The sequence below is a fragment of the Trachypithecus francoisi genome, unplaced genomic scaffold, assembly GCF_009764315.1.
Source record: "Trachypithecus francoisi isolate TF-2019V2 unplaced genomic scaffold, Tfra_2.0 Contig01474, whole genome shotgun sequence".
Taxonomy (NCBI): Eukaryota; Metazoa; Chordata; class Mammalia; order Primates; family Cercopithecidae; genus Trachypithecus; species Trachypithecus francoisi.
This window is the reverse complement of record NW_022681435.1, coordinates 7,967,817-7,988,521: the sequence shown is the minus strand read 5'-3', so window position 1 is coordinate 7,988,521 and position 20,705 is coordinate 7,967,817.

The window sequence follows — 20,705 nt, the reverse complement described above, 5'->3', positions numbered from 1 at the left end:
ATAATATGGTTTCTTATTAAAAACTTATTACAAATTTCAGCCAACTCAGATATTAAGAACATCAGTGTCAACCCTCCTCCCCTCCTGCCACCTTTATACACTTGTTTTGGTGGACTAGGGGCTCCTTTTCTCCTTTTTGACATATAACTGTACCATTACAAACATGATTTCTGATGAAGCTGGCCTGGAAGGAATGAAGGCGATTGCATGGGCATGGTCTCTAGGAGAGGCGTAGCTGTTGCAGGGGCCCCCTGTCCTTGAGAGAACCTGGTGAGCTCCCATATTCACACTAGATGCCAGCATGTGAGGGGGCTGAAGAGAATGGAGCTAAATCAACTCTGTCATTTGGAGAAGACCCCCTTCAGACCAGTTCTGAGAACTCCTTCTTTTAAGGGACCAGAGATAACTTGACCATTTCTCACCTTTTCATAGTTGTTCTTTTTTATGTTGACATTCCCCTTATTGTTTTTAAAATGCTTCAAAGTATTAATGATTGTTATGCTGTGTGCTTTCAGTACTATGGCAATATCTTTGTAGCATTTTCCCATTTCTGTGTCAGCATAGTTTTTTGTTTTGTTTTTTCGTTTTTGTTTTGAGACAGGATCTCATTCGTGCTCAGGCTAGAATGCAGTGGCACCATCTCGGCTCACTGCAACCTCTGCCTCCTGGGCTCAAGTGATCCTGCCACCTCAGCCTCCTGAGTAGCTGAGACCACAGGCATACACCCCCACACCTAGCTAATTTTTAAATATTTGTGTGATGGAGACAGGGTTTCACTATGTTTTCCAGGCAGCAGAGTTTTTTTTTTAAGACTGGGATTTCTTTATAATGCTTTGTTCTTTTAAAAAAAGAAAAGGAAACATTAATAATCAAAATTATCTTTAATTGGCCTCACAGGGCTAAAATCTAGAATTATTATTACTCTTGGGTAAACTCATGAAAAGTACTTAATATTCATTCTATAAAGAAACAAAAAGAAACTTTGAGATGTGTCTCTTATTCATTTCCTTGGGTACACTGAAAACAGATTACAATTATTGCTCAACTTTCTAACTTGAGAATTGCAGCATTTATTTGCTACTCAGCAGCATTTCTCAGAGTTTGTCCCTTAGGACACTGGTTCCTTGTAATACAAATAAATGTCATAATAAAAATAGTTTCTTTTTTCTTTTCTTTCTTTTTTTTTTTGAGACAGACTCTGGCTCTATCACCAAGGCTGGAATGCAATGGTGCAATGTCAGCTTACTGCAACGTCCGCCTCCCTGGTTCAAGCGATTCTCCTGCCTCAGCCTCCTGAGTAGCTGGGATTACAGGTGCCCGCCACCACGTCTGGCTAATTTTCATATATTTAGTAGTGACAAGGTTTCACTGTGTTGGTCAGGCTCGTCTTGAGCTCCTGACCTCAAGCAGTTCACCCGCCTCGGCCACCCAAAGTGCTGGGATTACAGGCGTGCGCCACCTCACCCAGCTGAAAAGAGTTTCTTAATTAAATATATTTGAGAAACATCTAGTCAAACCACCTTAAATAGGTGTATTTACGTTAGTTCTAAGGGAATTTAACTTGTGATGTACATTGTGAAGGGAGGAAGATGGCATTATGTCAAAAGTTTCCACTTGCTTGACAGCAGACCCTATCTTAGAGTTTTCCTCCTGATTGGTAAACGTAAGAAATGTTGCCAAAGCTGGGCTCGGTGGCTCATCCCTGTAATTCCAGCACTTTGGGAGGCCAAGGTGGGTGGATCACTTGAGGTCAGGAGTTCGAGACCAGTCTGGCCAAGATGGCAAAACCCCATCTCTACTAAAAATACACACACACACACACACACACATACACAGTCTGGCCAAGATGGCAAAACCCCATCTCTACTAAACACACACACACACACACACACACACACACATAGTCTGGCCAAGATGGCAAAACCCCCATCTCTACTAAACACACACACACACACACACACCACACACACACACACACACCCTGGCGGGGTGGCAGGCTCCTGTAATCCTTGCTACCCAGGAGCCTGAGGCACGAGAATTGCTTGAACCTGGGAGGTGGCATGAGCCGAAATTGTGCTACTGCCTGGGTGACAAAGTGAGACTCTGCCTCAAAAAGAAATATCTCCATATAAATTTGCACTAAAAGCTCAATTGTCATAGTTTTGAAAATAGGGTGTTGTATGCTTGATTGAATTTTTTTTTCCTGAGAACTGGAATGCCATTTTTACTTTATCCCTTAATGTGGGAAAACTTTACAATTTCCTGCAATTTTTCCTGCCTCTGTGTATATTACACCTGTCATCACTGAGTCTTTCATGTGGGAAAGGCCAGTGGTACCAGATAGCATTCGGTTCATCAAGGCTCATTGTCCAGCCCTGTTGGAGTTTAGACTAAACCTTCATACCTTATGTTTTACATCTTTTACCTGAAAAATAAATTTGCACCAAATTTCAACTTGTTTTCTTATGATTTGACATTGTAGAAGGTGATTAGTAGTTAAATTTTTATAATGCTTTGTTATTTTAAAAAACTATGAAAAGAAAACATCGATTATCAAGATTTCCTTTAATTGGCCTCACAGGACTAAAATCTAAAATTATTATTACTCTTGGGTAAACTCATGAAAAGATAAATTCTTTTTACACAAGAATTTAATTAGCTTGGTATCAAATACCAATTGCATCAAACATCAGTGATTCTGTGAATTTTTTAAAGTTGTTTTTACTTTAAGTAGATAATGTTCAGTGAATTTGAATATGATTAACGAAGGGACCAACACAGGTAATTGTCAATCTTACAGACATCAACTTTTACTTCGAATATCTCAATATTACTCCAACTTCTAGGAGTCGTCAGTCAACATTTTAAAAGCTCCTCTCCTTGCTGATGAGAAGTAATATTCTTAAAGTTACAAACCATACAATTAAATCCTGATTTGCCTGATACATGTTTGCTTGTCATGTCCTATCTCTCATGTTATTGTGATTGGTTTTATTTTATAAAAAACTACTCATAGCACAGCCAGGTGATCCATGTGAACATCAGCAGTGATAAGTTGACAGTGTGTACCCTGGATACATGATGAGAATGGCACTTTACCTACATGGACTTCCTCCCCAGTGCTCACAAACCCAGTCTAATTATGAGAAGAACAGACAAATCTCAATATAGGAACATTTGGCAAAATACCCAGTGAGTACTCTTCAAAACTACCAAGATCATCAAAAACAAGGAAAGACTGAGCAACTGTCAAAGAAGCCTATAGAGACATGACCACTGCATGGGGTACAGCACCCTGGATGGGGCCCTAAACATGGGGTGCGGCACCCTGGGTGGGGCCCTAAACATGGGGTGCGGCACCCTGGGTGGGGCCCTAAACATGGGATGCGGCAACCTGGGTGGGGCCCTAAACATGGGATGCGGCACCCTGGGTGGGGCCCTAAACATGGGGTGCGGCACCCTGGGTGGGGCCCTAAACATGGGGTGCGGCACCCTGGGGGGCCCTAAACATGGGGTGCGGCACCCTGGGTGGGCCCTAAACATGGGGTGTGGCACCCTGGGTGGGGCCCTAAACATGGGGTGCGGCACCCTGGGTGGGCCCTAAACATGGGATGCGGCACCCTGGGTGGGCCCTAAACATGGGATGCGGCACCCTGGGTGGGCCCTAAACATGGGGTGCGGCACCCTGGGTGGGGCCCTAAACATGGGGTGCGGCACCCTGGGTGGGGCCCTAAACATGGGGTGCGGCACCCTGGGTGGGCCCTAAACATGGGGTGCGGCACCCTGGGTGGGGCCCTAAACATGGGGTGCGGCACCCTGGGTGGGGCCCTAAACATGGGGTGCGGCACCCTGGGTGGGGCCCTAAACATGGGGTGCGGCACCCTGGGTGGGCCCTAAACATGGGGTGCGGCACCCTGGGTGGGGCCCTAAACATGGGGTGCGGCACCCTGGGTGGGGCCCTAAACATGGGGTGCGGCACCCTGGGTGGGGCCCTAAACATGGGGTGCGGCACCCTGGGTGGGGCCCTAAACATGGGGTGCGGCACCCTGGGTGGGCCCTGAAACAGAAAAGGACATTAGGTAAAAACTAAAGAAATCTGAATAAAGTATGGACTGTAGTTAATAAAATGTCAATATTGGTTCATTAATTGTGAAAACTGTGCCTCAGTAGTTATTAGTAATTAGTAATCATTAGGTGTTAATAATAAGAGAAACTGGGTAAGGGAGTGTGTGGGAACCCTCTGTATACAATTTGCAAATTTTCTATAAAACTGTTGTAAAATAACAAGATTATTTAAAATTGTAATTGTGATTTTATATTTTTAAAATTTCTACTCTATACACATAATTTTACATAAATGCATTAGAAGTATAATAACAGAGAAGCAGAGGATTGAAGGGGTGGTGCCCTGGTTTTTTTCTGTTTTTGTTATTTCTCCCCAGTTTTCTCTCTGCTCTTTTACTCCTGTTACTCCCCTCTGAACCATGTTAGAGCCCAATGTGTATAAAATTTTTCTTCCTGAATAACTTTCCATCAATTATTGTAGCAATTATTATGTTTTTGTTTGTTTGTTTGTTTATTTGAGACAGGGTCTCACTCTGTCACACAGGCTGGAGTGCAGTGGCACAATGATGGCTCACTGCTGCCGTGACTTCCTGGGTTCAAACAACCCTCTTATCTCAGCCTCCTGAATAGTGGGAACCACAGGCTAATTTTTAAATATTTTGTTTTTGTAGAGACAGGGTCCTGCCATGTTGCCCAGGACGGTCTTGAATTCCTGGGCTTATGCAGTCTGGCCCTTGGTCTCCCAAAGTATTGGGATCAGAGGCATGAGCCACTGTGCCTGGCCAATTATTATGTTCAACATAAATCTCACACGAGTGTGTAGTGGTCAGCTGTGCCTTTGCTCAGCATTTCCTCTTGAGATAACTGTGCCTCCATCGGTAACCTTCTGTTTCTGGCAGGAGCTAAAATTTTTTTATGACCCTTCTCACCACATCTGACTAGTTTAGGGGTGCACATCTGACCCACACCAGACCAATCTAAGTTATTTGCAAGATTTTCAAGCTGGAACTGAGAAAGTTTCTAAGATGCAAAGGTTCAGAGGTTCAGAGCTGGTTTTGGCTGAGTTTAATTAAGGGAAATTTTAGTAACCTTCCAATAAGTAATCTCTTCAAAAAAAAAGGCAGGGGGATTGAATTCACTCATATCTCTAAGAACACAGTGGATTGTGAGAAATCCAAAGCTCCACTTAAAATGTTTATTTTTGTTCCTAGTTTTTAGCTTCTGCTAAGCTGGTATTGAGGGGGCAGAATAGTTCCATGAAAACTGGTTCAGACTTTATCCCTCCGATTCACAGTGCTACTTTCATGCCTAATATTACAAAATGTTTAAGTGCCCTGTTTTGGTATTATGTAGTAAAAACAGGAGTTAAAAATCTTAGCTTTGCATAGCCTCTATCTCCAGGAAATGCAAAGAGCTCTTACATGTTCATTCCTCCAAAACAAAATACAAATTTTCTCATAGGTGCTACTGGAGAAACAATAGCACAAATAATCCCTATGGAGAGCCTGCCATATGCCAAGCCCTGTGGCAGGGGCTTTACATTCATTGTCACATAATTGAGTTATTGCAACCCCTCGGGCTAGGCCAGACCTCAGTGAGTCTGGTCTGGGTTCCAGGCTGTCAAGAAGGATGTCTTGGGCTCTACTCAAGTTTGGTTTTTCAGCAAAAGCAACAAACACTGGAAAGATAGTAACGAGAGAAAAATATATAGGTGGTTTTGCCCTCGCCCCAAAGGTTTCTCCAGCTTAGCTTACCTCCACCAAAGATTAGGGCTCTTAGAAGCCCAGGGAGAACGATATGCCCAGTAGAGCATAGGAACACAGAGCATGGGCCCGCTGCCCTGGGTGCTCACAGCCACGGCAGCGTTCCCAAACAACTTACATCACCGTAAGAGGCAGTGGCTGTGCTGCTCAGGAGGGCCAGCTTCACTAGGCCTTTACGTCCCTGCTTTGTCTGCACGATGGGGCCCTGGGCTGTTCCACCCATGCCCACTGAGGGGCTTTCATATGGACAGGCCCGGCCATGGCCCATACAACACCAACCAAGGTAGATATCAGCCTTATTTTCCAGATAAGAAAACTGAAGTTCCAAGAGACTAAATAAATGTTCCAGAGTCCTCCATTTGGCAAGTTGATTTGCTAGTCAACTCAGAGCTAATTCAAAGTCTAAAGTTAAAACTTTTAATCACCAGACTCCTTTAGGGGTATATAACTGCTTCCTTGGGGATGCCAGAAAGATAGTCCACACAGAGGATAGCACTTGGAAATAGAATACATTTATCCTTTGCTTAGGTCACATGAGTGGAATTACGTAGATGATGACAGCAGTAGCCGTAATGTGTAGGTCAGTGGCATGAGTTAAAGTAAGCCATTGCATTAATCAGCAGATAATTCAATATCCTCTCCTAGTGAAGCAGAGTGGGGATACAAAGTATAAGACATTAGCCCTGCCCTTGAAGAGCTTATGTTGGAATTGAGGAGATAATGATACTGGCAGATCATATTTACTGAGTGCTTCCTTTGCACCAGCTGGTTGGCCTCAAATCCCTCACATGCCTTAGGTCAAGGAAGACCAGCAATGAAAGACATGGGCAGTTGAATGCTGAGTGGCCAGACACAGACAAAAAGCACTTTCGATGACAGGTTAACATACCAGTTAGCATCTGCTAAGATAAGGATTCTTTCAGGGCCTACGGCAGTAATATGCTCCTCCTGAAATGCAATGTCCTAACTAGCAGTTGACAAAAAAGAAGGGCATAATATGGCTATTGAGAATCAGTCGAATGCAGCCCTGTGGGCAGCTTTGTGGCCCCTAGTTTAGGATCTCCCCATCGTTTCCTTGCTCCATAAATGATTTGTTATGTAGGAAATTCAAGTACCGAAATATCCAGAGGGAAAACAACATAATCCATGGTTGACATGTGTTTTACTTGTGGCAAGCATTTCTAGTTACCTACCCAGTATCTACTCTCTTTTTTTTTTAGCATCAGAACCTTGATTTGTTTATCAGAAATATTCCCAGAGCCAGGCAGGGTGGCATACAGCTATAGTCCCAGCTACTCAGGAGGCTGAGGCAAGAGGATTGCATAAGCCCAAGAGTTCAAAGACAGCCTGGGCAACATAGTGAGGGCACGTCTCTAAAAAAATCTTAAAAAAAAAAAAAAAAAAAGTATACTGAGACTTAACAACAACAACAATTTAAAAAAATAAAGAAAAAAACCTCATCCTCCCTTGCAATGAGGCATGCCAATGCAATGCAGCTCTTGCCAATTATGTACACACGGAAGTCTCTAGGTAGAGCTTCTGGAAAACTCAATGCAGATGATGTTCCTTCTTGCCTGTTGCCTTTTCCTCCTTCTGTATCTGAAATGTAGGCATGCTGCTGGAGGTGGAGCAGTTTTGCAACCTAGGAATAATGCATTTGAAAATGAAACTACCTGGAAAGGAAGGCTTAGCTGGAAGATGGGAGATGACTGAGTCCATGGTCAAATCCCTCAGCTGTTCACCATACCACCCTAGAACAGCTCACCTCCAGCTTCTGGATACATGAGAAAAGTAAAGCCTTTTTTGGTTAAACACTCTAAATCTGATGATCTTTATGTTCGTGACATACTTGGTGAAATTAGAAATGTAAGTACTTGTTAAAAATAAGTTAGGTTTCTTAAATAAGGCCTTCTGAAGAAGCATGATTGAACTGTCTGGTTTCCCAGGGGAACTCCACAGCTGTGGGAATTTAAACATTATGATATTGAGTTACATTTATTTTGTTCAGAGATGGCCATAATCAAGGCATTGGTTCAAGGAACTTTATACATAACTATACAAAAATCAGTAGATTAATTTGCTATTGCTTATCTTTGGGGTGCATTTTTGTATTAGTTCATTCTCATTCTGCTGATAAAGACATACCTGAGACTGGGTAATTTACAAAAGGAAAGAGATTTAATGGACTTACAGTTCCACATGGCTGGGGAGGCCTCACAATCATGGTAGAAGGCAAATGGGGAGCAAAGTCTTGTTTTACATGGTGGCAGGCAAAAAAAGCATGTGCAGGGGAGCTCCCCTTTATAAAACCATCAGATCTCATGAGATTTATTCACTGTCATGAGAACAGCACAGGAACCACCCCCGCCCCACACCATGGTTTAATTACCTCACACAAGGTCCCTCCCATGACACGGGATTATTATATTCAAGGTGAGGTTTGGTTGGGGGCACAGAGCCAAACCATATCATTCCATCCCTGGCCCCTCTCAAATCTTATGTCCTCACATTTCAAAACCAAGCATGCTTTTTCAACAGTCCCCCAAAGTCTTAACTCATTTCAGCATTGACTCAAAAGTCCACAGTCCAAAGTCTCATCTGAGACAAGGCAAGTCCCTTCTGCCTTTGAGCCTGTAAAATCAAAAGCAAGTTAGTTACTTCCTAGATACAATAGGGGTACAGATATTGGGTAAATACACCTGTTTCAAATGGGAGAAGTTGGCCAAAACGAAGGAGCTACAGGCCCCATGCAAGTCTAAAATCCATAGAGGCAGCAATTAAATTTTAAAGCTTCACAATAATCTCCTTTGACTCCGTGTCTCACATCCAGGTCAACTGATGCAAGAGTTAGGCTCCCATGGCCTTGGGCAGTTCCGCCCCTGTGGTTTTGCAGGGTATGGTCCCAGTCCTGGCTGCTTTCATGGGCTGGCATTGAATGTCTGCGACTTTTTCAGGTGCACAGTGCAAGTTGGTGGATCTACCATTCTGGGGTCTGGAGGACAGTGGCCCTCTTACGGCTCCACTAGGCAGTACACCAGTGGGGAATCTATGTGGGAGCTCCAACCCCACATTTCTCTTCTGCACTTCCCTATCAGAGTTTCTCTATAAGGGCTTTGCCCCTGCAGCAAACTTCTGCCTAGACATCCAGTTGTTTCCATAAATCCTCCAAAATCTAGGTGGAGGTTCCCAAACTTCTATCATTGACTTCTGTGCACCTGCAGGCTCAGCACCACATGGAAGTTGCCAAGGCTTGGGGCTTCTACCCTCTGAAGCCACAGCCCAACCTGTACATTGGCCCTTTTAAGCCACAGCTGGAGTGGCAGAGACGCAGGACACCAAGTGTCTAGGCTGTACACAGCAAGAGGACCCTGGGCTTGGCTCAGAAAATCATTTTCCCCCTAGGCCTCCAGGCCTGTGATGAGAGGGACTCCCACGAAGGTATCTGGCATGTCCTGGATACATTTTCCCCATTGCCTTGGTGATTAACATTCAGCTCCTTGTTATTTATGCAAATTTCTGCAGCTGGCTTGAATTTCTCCCTAGAAAATGGATTTTTGTTTTCTGTTGCATCGTTAGTCGGCACATTTGCCAAAGTTTTGTGCTGTGCTTCCTCTTGAATGCTTCGCTGCTTAGAAATTTCTTCCCTCAGATACTCTAAATCATCTCTCTCTAGTTCAAAGTCCCACAGATCTCTAGGACAGGGGCAAAATGCTACCAGTCTCTTTGCATAGCAATAGTGACTTTACTCCAGTTCCCAAAAAGTTCCTCATCTCCATCTGAGATGAGCAGCATTTTGTCAAAGCCATTCAACAAGTCTCTAGGAAGTTCCAAACTTCCCCACATTTTTCTATCTTCTTCTGAACTGTCTTTAAGACTGTTCCAATCTGTGTTACCCAGTTGCAAAGTCACTTCCACCATTTTGGGGTATCTTTACAGAAGCACCCCACTTCCTGGTACCAATTTACTGTGTTAGTCCATTCTCATCCTGCTAATAAAGACATACCTGAGACTGGTAATTTATGAAGGAAAGAGGTTTAATGGACTCACAGTTCCACATGACTGGGGAGGCCTCACAATCATGGTGGAAGGCAAGTGAGGAGCAAAGTCACATCTTACATGGTGGCAGGCAAGAGAGAGCATATGCAGGAGAACTTCTCTTTACAAAACCATCAAATCTTGTGGGACTTATTCACTATAATGAGAATGGGAAAAACCCACCCCCATGATTCAATTACCTCCACAAGGTCCCTACACAACATGTGGGGATTATTACAATTCAAAGTGAGATTTGGGTAGGGATACAGAGCCAAACCATATCAATTTTCTTTTCAGATTATATATTTATGCATAATATATAACAATATATGCAGTTCTGTTAACTTCATTGCTTAACTTTATTGAAAATTCAAACAACTTAGCGTGGATTTTCTTTTCTACCCTGTATTAACCATTTTGTTGACTGGCTGTTTAGTTAATTACAAACAGTTAACAGATTTTAAGTATAGAGCAAACTTTAATGTAGACATTTATGCTCATATGAGCAAAAAGCTTATTAGATTCAGAAAACAAAGCAAAACAAGAACACATGGGCTTTCTAGCCATTCACCAGTGGGTTGTGTGGTTTTAAAATGTTTGCCATTTTATCCATTGGTCCTCAAAGCTAGAGCCCTGCCTCTTTCAAGACTTTACCAGGTAATAAGGGAAACATGAAGGCATATTCAACCTAATTCTTGCCCTCAAGAAATTGATAATGCAATTTAGGAGGCAGAATTTATGCACTCTAGAATCTCACAGACCCATCTGGGCTCTGCTTCTTATTAGTTGTGTGACCTTAGGCCAACCACCCTGAGTCTCAACTGACTCATCTGTAATACTGTGATAATACTGCCTGTCTCATGACGTGTTTTTTGGTCTCGTTGCACTTATGACTTAAATTAGATTGAAACATTAAATTGTATTAAATTTGTTTACAGGCTTCACCTCTGAATAAGAACATTAGCTTCTCAGTGCACTGCATACTTAAAGTGTGGATATAGATGATACAGCTGGTGAATAAAGACAGCATGTGATATTTGCCTTATGAGCAATACGTGCAACAAGTACTCAGAGACTCTGAGAGAGAAAGTTCAGGAAAACTGATGTGCCAGAGAAGTCCAGCAATTGAGAAGGGGCTTGAGGTAAGAGTTCAAATAAGCATAGTTCTACAATGAAATACAGAACTCAATTTATATTCAGAAGTAAAATATTTAATTCCATTGATCACACGTTTGTAGGTGTTCATGCTTAAGAGCCCTTAGCTTGTGTAAGGCACTGAACTAAACACTTTAGAAGAGTTAGCAGATATAATCTACTATCAGTCAAATTTATCAAAGGAAACTAAGATTCAGGTTAACTCACCCAAGTCAAACAGCCGGGAAGTGGTACAGTTTTATTTATTTCATACAGTTCAGTATGAGGGAGCCTCTTATCAGTATGCTTTCATCTCAATCCAACTTTACAAATCCAGTGATTTTATGTAGACAAGCCATACTGTGGAGGTATTATTTTGATTGTCAGCATTCTACCTTATTATTTGCATGGATCTCTATTAAAGGAGTCTTGGGGAAATGCAGTGCTCTGCCTTCCACTATAGAAGAAGAAGGTGGCCCCACACAGTGGTTCTTGGCAGCCCAGCTGGGGCAGACACTAGCTATGGCATCCAAGGAACCTGCAATGATGTTCTTTGCAGGTCCCCTTGGCTGTGTCCTCTGTGACTCAGCTTCCCTTGGTCCCAACCATTTGTTAAGCCTGCCCAGTTACTCTACAAGCCATTTGTATCCTAAAATCTTTTGCCTGCATCAAACTTTTGTGTGCATCTCTTGGTAGTAGACCAAGACCTTTAATTGATATGCATACATTGAATGTGTTTGTATCTCTTCAGCATTTAGTGTGATTTCTCATGGTTTTTAACAAAATTTTCATAAACACTTATGTAATCCTTACAATGTGCTAGGTACTGTTGTAAATGTTTTACAAATACTGACCTATTTAATTCTTGTAAGAACCCTGTGAGGTGGGTATTATACTATTTTACAGATGGGAAAACTGAAACACTGGATAATTATAAATAACTTGCCCAAGATCTCACAGCTAGTAAACAATGAGACTTTTTAAAAAACATTTTAAATGGATCGTTTTCCCAAACATTTTGTCTTGTCATCAGCATAAGAGCATCTGTAGATTTTTGCTTCCGAAAATGCAATCACTGCAGCTAACCAGGTGGTGTGGAAGCTAGACTTTTTCCATTGCATATAGATAATCAAGTATGAACAGTATACTTAGGAAAACATGCTCTTGAAGTTGACTACATGTGTGCAGTTGGCTTGGGGCACACTTGCACCAGATTCTTGACATTCACCTTTGAGGCATATGCCAGCTGTGTTCCAGATGGCATGTGAAGCAGAAGGATGAAGAGCTTTCCTCATTTTTCTTTTAATCGGCATTAAAGGATGGAAGTAAATATTGGTTGTCTATTTTTAAGCAATTGAAATTTGTAAAGATGTGGAAGTCCACAGTATACTTAATGTAGTGGTGTGAATTATGGGCACCCAAAAGATCTTTCCCCATCCTAGCCCCCAGAATCTGTGAATGTGACCTTATTAGGAAAAAATGAGTCACTGCAGATACAATGAAGGATGCTAAGATGAGCTCATCCTGATTATCCAGGTGTTCCCTAAATCCAATGGCAAATGTCCTTAAAAGGAACAGAAGAGAAGTCACAAGAAGGATTAGGCATGTGAAGCTGGAAGCTGAGAGTGATGCAACCACATGCAAAGGAACACCTGGAGCCACCAGAAGCTGGAAAAAGCGAGGAAGGATCACCCCGAGAGCCTTAAGAGGGAGCAGCACTCTACTGGTACCTGGATATAGGACTTGGAGTGTGATGAGAATACAATTGTTTGGATGAGCGGAGGCAAGATGGTGCACTTCCGGGTTCTTCATCCCCCCCCCCCTCCAACTTTTCCCGCGCGCGCGAAAATGCAGCCGACGCCCGGGAAGGTGCAGACCAACTGGGCATGCGCCAGGTGACGTCAATCTGAAGAGACCAAGATTTACCTGGTCGCACCTGCGGAACGCCCCCGGACACGCCCGTGCCCCGCCTATCGCCCTCCCCTCCCAGAAAAGCCGCTGCGGACCAGTGCCACGCGCGGACTTCCCAGCTTCCCCACTGCGGTCGGGACTGCCGGAACTCCGTCCGAGAGCAGCACGGAGAACTCTGGGGGCCTCATTTGCCGGAGGCCAACAGACCTCTCCTTACCCACCTTCTTCCCCTGAAGCTAGGTGACCAAAATAAACTTGCAGTTTTGCTCCTACCCTTGCCTAGTCGCTGGTTCCTTTGCGCCCGCTCTGGTGGTCTTAGAAAAAACAAGTCAGTTGGTGCCGAACCGGGAGGAGACCCCTCCTCGGGGCCCCCAGGGCCTGTGGAGCCTCCTCCTCCTCCTCGCTCCACGCCGCAGACGGACCAGGACCTGAGACCCGCTTCCCTCACTCTCACGGCCTCTCTGGGGTAAGTGCCCTTGTCTCCTCTTTACCTCCCTCGGCCAGAAATCCTGCGCAGGTCCGGGGTCCATTTGGAGCCACCAAGTGGCTCGGGAGACCCGTTCAGGACGGAGACGTCCGCCTGAAGGTAATCTCCACTTAGGCTTCAAGAGCCTCTCGTCTGTCTCTGCTGGTTCCAAAGGACGCTTTGAAGCCAGGCAGGGATCCATTCCCATGTCCATTGGGTCCATTGTTGTCGGTAAAGAGGAAACAAATGGGAAACCCCCAGTCCAAATTTCCAAAGAGCACCCTTGGGGTGCCTCCTAGCCAATTTAAAAACCTTACAGCTTGAACAAGACCTTAGAGGAAGCGGTTAATTTTCCTTTCCACTGTGGCGTGGCCCCGATACAAACTAGACAATCAGTCTCAGTGGCCACCGGAGGGCACCCTAGATCGCAATGTTCTGACCGACCTCAGCAATTTCTGCCAGCGGTTAGGCAAGTGGTCTGAAATTACGTACATACAAGGCTTTTGGGCCTTACGCTCTCGTCCCGACCTGTGTAGCCGGTGCTCTTCGGCCCAAGTTATGCTAGCCAAGGACGCCGGCTCACAGGAACCCGAAAAAGAGGAGTCTTCATTCCTTTCTGTTCAGCCGGAGGATCTAGGGTTTCCCTCACTTCCGCCCTATACTTCTCCTCCCTCCGCCCGGACTCCTCCTTCCTCTTCCTTACCTACTAGTAATCCACTCAGTCCCGTGCTTCCTTCGGGGCCCCCAACTGGCTGTCTTGAGTCTCCTGTCTCTGCACACACCCGCTCTAAGTGCCCTGCTGATGCCTCCACTCCTGCCCCACACCCTCCTACAGTGTTAGCACCTTTGCGAGAGGTGGCTGGGGCGGAGGGGGTAGTCAGAGTACATGTCCCTTTTTCATTGGCCGATCTTTCCAAAATTGAAAAGCGTTTAGGGGATTTCTCAGCTAATCCCACCGTTTACATAAAGGAATTTAGGTATCTTTGTCAGGCTTATGACTTAACTTGGCATGACCTCCAGGTTATCCTAACCTCCACCCTAAACCCTGAGGAGCAAGAGCGCATCCTAGCGGCCGCCAGGCAGCACGCCAACCAACTACATTTAACTGATGCCACCATCCCACTAGGGGAGCAAGCAGTCCCCTCGGCAGACCCAGACTGGAACTACCAAGCAAACCAGCCTGGGCGCCGTAGGCGAGACATAATGGTTCAGTGTTTGTTGGCTGGTATGCAAACAGCCTCAAACAAAACTGTAAATTTTAACAAATTAAAAGAAATTATACAAAATCCAGAAGAAAATCCAGCCGCATTCTTAAATAGGCTGACTGAGGTTCTAACCCAATATACCCGGTTAGATCCGGCCTCCCCCACAGGGGCCACCATTTTGGCGTCTTATTTCATTTCTCAATCAGCTCCTGACATTCGTAAGAAACTTCAAAAGGTAGAGGATGGTCCTCAGGCACCAATACAAGATCTGGTTAAATTAGCCTTTAAGGTCTATAACTCCAGAGAGGAGACGGCTGAGGCAGTGCGACAGGCACGCCTCAAACAGAAGGCCCAGCTCCTAGCAGCGGCTTTACAGCCCAGTCGTAACCCCAGGCCAGAGAGTACACACTCCGCAGACTCCAAGGCTACGAAAGGAGCCTGCTATAAGTGCGGCAAGGCAGGACACTATGCCAACAGGTGTCCGCAAGGTCCCCGAGCCCCAACGCAGCCTTGCTATAAGTGCAAGGCGTCAGGACATTGGGCCAATGAATGTCCTAAGCCTCGTCCACCAGCAACCCCCTGCCCTGCTTGCCAGCAGGGAGGACACTGGAAGTCTGATTGCCCCACCCTGAGAACAGGTGCTGCGTCTCCACGTGACCCCCTTTCCCAGGATCCTGGGAGCTCCTTCCAGCTCCTACATCTGGACGACAACGACGACTGAAGGTGCCGAGACTCGGGGACCCCCATCACCCTCGCCGAGCCGCGGGTAACTCTCCTGGTAGCGGGTAAGACAATTAATTTTTTAATAGATAGCGGGCTACCTATTCTGTTTTGCCGTCCTTCTCTGGACCTAGCCTTCCATCCGATATCTCTGTAGTAGGAGTAGACGGAAAGCCATCCACCCCACGAAAAACTCCACTCCTTAGTTGCTGCCTGGCCAACAACTACTTTGCGCACTCGTTCCTCATTATACCCTCATGCCCTACCCCCTTACTAGGCCGAGACATCCTAAGCACCTTAAAGGCCTCCATATACATTCCCACCAACTCATCCACTCCCCTTCAACCCCCTCATGACCTGTTGCTCATGCTTTGTGCAAGTGCACAGGCTCCTCCTATGTCGCCCCCACCCCCCACCTTCCCTATTTCTGTACACCCTCAAGTGTGGGACACTTCCACCCCGGTCATAGCTGCCCACCACCCACCAGTTCTCGTCAAGCTCAAAGATCCCACTCGTTTCCCAAACCGCCCCCAATTCTCTCTCTCTCCGACACATCTACAAGGTTTAAAGCCAATTATCACGCGACTACTTAGCCAACATATTCTTGTCCGCACATTCCCCCTGTAACACTCCAATACTTCCAGTTAAAAAGGCAGACGGAACGTATAGGTTAGTACAGGATCTTAGGCTAGTCAATGAAGCCACCCGTCCCACGCACCCTGTAGTTCCCAACCCTTACACCCTTCTGTCCCATATCCCCACCAATTCTACTTATTTTACTGTGCTAGACCTTAAGGATGCTTTCTTTACTATACCCCTACACACAGACTGCCAGTTCCTTTTTGCTTTCACATGGGAGGACCCAGACACACATACCTCCACTCAACTGACGTGGACAGTCCTCCCACAAGGGTTCCGGGACAGCCCCCATTTCTTTGGTCAGGCCTTAGCGAAAGACCTTGCCTCTTGCCTCTCACAAAGAGCAAAGTTCTGCAGTATGTAGATGATCTCCTAATCTGTAGCCCTACCAAACAAGACTCTCTTCTAGACACTGCAACTCTCCTCAACCATTTAGGCTCATTAGGTTATAGAGTATCTGAACACAAGGCCCAAATTTCTTGCCAAACCGTCATATACTTAGGAATTGAAATCACCCCAACAACCCGGTCACTAACTACTGACCGCATGGCCCTAATACGTAACCTTCTTCCCCCTCAAGATGCAAAAGAAATTCAATCCTTCCTAGGTCTAATAGGTTTCTTCAGACATTGGATCCCCAATTTTGGAATCCTAGCCAAACCTTTATACGCTGCAGTTAAAGAAACCCCACATGGGCCTTTGTCCAACCCCAAGTTAATCTCGACTCATTTCACCCGCTTAAAAGCTTGCCTTCTCTCACAACCCACTCTCTCACTGCCTGATTTCCAGCGTCCCTTCCAACTCTTTACAGATGAAAGGCAGAAAGTGGCAGTTGGTCTCTTAGCCCAGCCTGTCGGTAACACCCACCGTCCTGTGGCCTATCTATCCAAACAGCTAGACCCAACTGTACAAGGCTGGCAACCTTGTCTGCGTGCGCTAGCAGCAGCAGCCTGCCTGACCCAGGAAGCAAAAAACTCATTAGAGGCAGTAATCTGACAGTCTTCTCCACACACCGTCTTCAGGATCTCATCTCTCATAAAAGTATTAGCCACTTAACTCCATCCCGGCTCCAGCTTTTCCATGTCTTATTCATAGAAGACCCCACTGTTACTTTAGAAGTTTGCTCCTCTCTAAATCCAGCCACTTTACTGCCAGGCTCTCTTAAACCACTCCATACTAAACATTCTTGTCCTGAGGTTCTGGAGGCCCAGCCCCCCAGCCACCTACACTTGCATGACCAGCCCTTCAGAATGCACAACTAACCCTATTTGTGGATGGCAGCTCCTTTATCAACCCTCAAGGAAACAGACAGGCAGGATATGCAGTAGTTACCTCTTCCACAGTTTTGGAGGCAAAACCCCTACCACAAGGGACCACATCACAGCAGGCAGAACTCACTGCACTAACCAAGGCACTCCTACTATCAAAAGGAAAAACAGTAAACATATACACAGATTCTAAATATGCTTTTCTAATCGCACACACTCATTCAGTTATCTGGAGAGAGAGAGGGTTTTTAACCACCGGCGGTACCCCTATTAACAAAAACCAAATACTCAAACTACTAGATGCACTGTCGGCACCTTCCAAGGTAGCCATTATACATTGTAAAGGGCACCAAACTTCATCTAACCTGGTAGCAGCCGGCAACAATTTCGCTGACATCACTGCCAAGTCAGCCGCCGGATTTTCCACCCCTAAGCCTCCTTCCGCCTGTTTTCTCTCCCCCCAGTATGCCCCTAATTACACTCAGGAAGAAAAGGCTAAGCTATTACAAAATCCAACAGCCAAACTAGCTACGGGTGACTGGATTATATTAATAACAAACTAGTTATTCCTGAAACACAACTCCATACCATTCTAACAGACATACATAATTCTTTACATATAGGACCCAAAGCCTTATATAATTTCCTAAATCCCCTCCTCCACTGTCCAACACTACAAAAACACTTACTTACAATCAACCAGCAGTGCTCTACCTGCCTAAAGGCAAATCCTCAAGGCGCATTGCGTAATCCCCATCCCAGCCATCAACTCAGAGGATACCAACCAGGTGAAGATTGGCAAATTGATTTCACACATATGCCAAAACATAAAAATTCAAATACCTCTTAACCCTTGTGGACACCTTTTCCGGGTGGATCGAGGCCTACCCTACCACAGGAGAAACCGCTAACATTGTTGCCTCTATACTCACTGAACATATTATTCCTAGGTTTGGCCTCCCGGTCACTCTTCAATCTGATAATGGTCCAGCATTCATCTCTAAGGTAGTCCAACAGGTGGCAGCCCTCCTACACATCACCTGGAAACTCCACATCCCTTATAGGCCCAGTCTTCTGGTAAGGTAGAAAAGGCTAACGGACTCATCAAACAGCAGCTCACCAAACTCTCAATCGAAACCCGGCAGTCGTGGGTAACTCTCCTTCCCTTAGCCCTGACCCAGCTGCGGGCAGCACCTCGAAGCCCAACAGGTCTCAGTCCATTCGAATTAGTCTACGGACGGCCCCTAACCCTCCAACAAATACCTTCCCTGCCAGCCCCTTTGGCGAACTACCTCCCATATCTCACTCTTCTCAGACAACTCCTAAGACAACACGCTGAGTTAGCACACCCTCCTCCAACAGACGCCTACAACCCACATCTCTCCCTCAGTCCTGGAGACCAAGTATACATAAAAGATATCCAAGCCAAAGACTTACAGCCCAGGTGGAAAGGCCCATACATTGTCCTCCTGTCTACACATACAGCCGCAAAACTCCTAGGACACACGCATTGGATTCATATCTCCCAGCTAAAGAGGGCCCCCACCGGGAACAATCAGTGGACATCAGTTCAACTTTCCCCCACTCGCCTCAAACTTACAAAACTTTCTTAACTAGTTCATGCTCCCTGACCCCTGGCGCTTAGCTCGCTTTCTCACCATCTTCTACATAAACCTATCAGACTTTCAATACATAACCCCAGACCCATATCTACCTCCAGACAATAGTCCAGAGCAGTGGTTCTCCCATCTCCTAACCTTCATTGAACATCTCCAGTGGCAAGGGACACTCCGTGACTACACGGAAAATGAAGTCTCATTTTATACTTATATTGCTGTTTCACTCATACACTCAGACCTTTGCTAGTCCGCCTACTGTATGGCAATTTTTTCTCATCACTGAAACTTGGCCACAAGACAGCCGAACACACTCAGTAGTACATAGCTCTGCCAGTTGCCTTCCTTAAGGCTATCAAACTTCTCTCCACACAATAGAGACCCCTTTCTCATGGCTCGCACTTATCTGCCAAAGGCTAGACTTAACCTACACTGTGAATATAACCAATCTCTCCCACTGCTTCCTCTGTGAGGCTTTAGAAGGCCCCCACCTAGTGGCAGCCCCCTGCCCATGGCCTTCAACACAACTGGTCAAACATCCCACAATTCACTTACACTCCAGGCGCCACTATACCAGAAATCCAAACTGCCCAATCCTTCCTTTCCGTTATTCAACTCCAAATTCATCCTGAGGTAATCATGCTCAGGCACCCAATGGAGGCCACACAGCCCCCATTGAAGGCTATTTCTCGTCCAAACTGCCCAATCCTTCCTTTCCGTTATTCAACTCCAAATTCATCCTGAGGTAATCATGCTCAGGCACCCAATGGAGGCCACACAGCCCCCATTGAAGGCTATTTCTCATCCAAACTGCCCAATCCTTCCTTCCGTTATTCAACTCCAAATTCATCCTGAGGTAATCATGCTCAGGTCACACCCAATGGAGGCCACACAGCCCCCATTGAAGGCTATTTCTCGTCCAAACTGCCCAATCCTTCCTTTCCGTTATTCAACTCCAAATTCATCCTGAGGTAATCATACTCAGGCACCCAATGGAGGCACACAGCCCCCATTGAAGGCTATATCTCGTGCAACTGATCTCTCTCTAAAACTCTTAACCATACAGCCATTAACTGATCCCCTATGTCCCGTGTCCTTGGTCCTCAGTCTAACTTTATACAGCCAGGCAGAAGTAGCAGAGCTTTTCCAGCAACTTTCCATGCCACTACGCCACCCCCGTAAAAAAAAAAAAAGGGCTGTTGTCCTCCCTCTAGTTATTGGAATCAGCTGAAAGCCTGGCCTCCCTGCAGCGCCGAACTACCTCAATAGCCTAAGTAGCTGCCCAAAACAGGCGAGCCCTAGACTTGCTTATAGCTGAAAAAGGAGGCACTTGTCTCTTCCTTGGAGAAGAGTGCTGCTATTATGTTAGCAAGTCAGGCCTAGTAGACACTAACATTCAAACCCTCAATAAAATAAAAAACTGAGATACAAAACCTTAACACCCCAACCTTGCCAGGACCTTCCTTCTGGGTTTTGCCCATATTCTGACAAATGCTTCCATACCTCGTTCCTATACTAATACTGTGTCTTATTTTATTTTTCATCCGTGCGTCCAAATGCCAACCATGGGCCCCGACCTTAACGACGCCCCTTAACAGCAGGAAGTAGCCAGACAGACCACGGCGCCCCTTTATCACTATTACCAATAAAAGGTTGGACTGTTTGGATGAGCGGAGGCAAGATGGTGCACTTCCGGGTTCTTCATCCCCCCCCCCTCCAACTTTTCCCGCGCGCGCGAAAATGCAGCCGACGCCCGGGAAGGTGCAGACCAACTGGGCATGCGCCAGGTGACGTCAATCTGAAGAGACCAAGATTTACCTGGTCGCACCTGCGGAACGCCCCCGGACACGCCCGTGCCCCGCCTATCGCCCTCCCACTCCCAG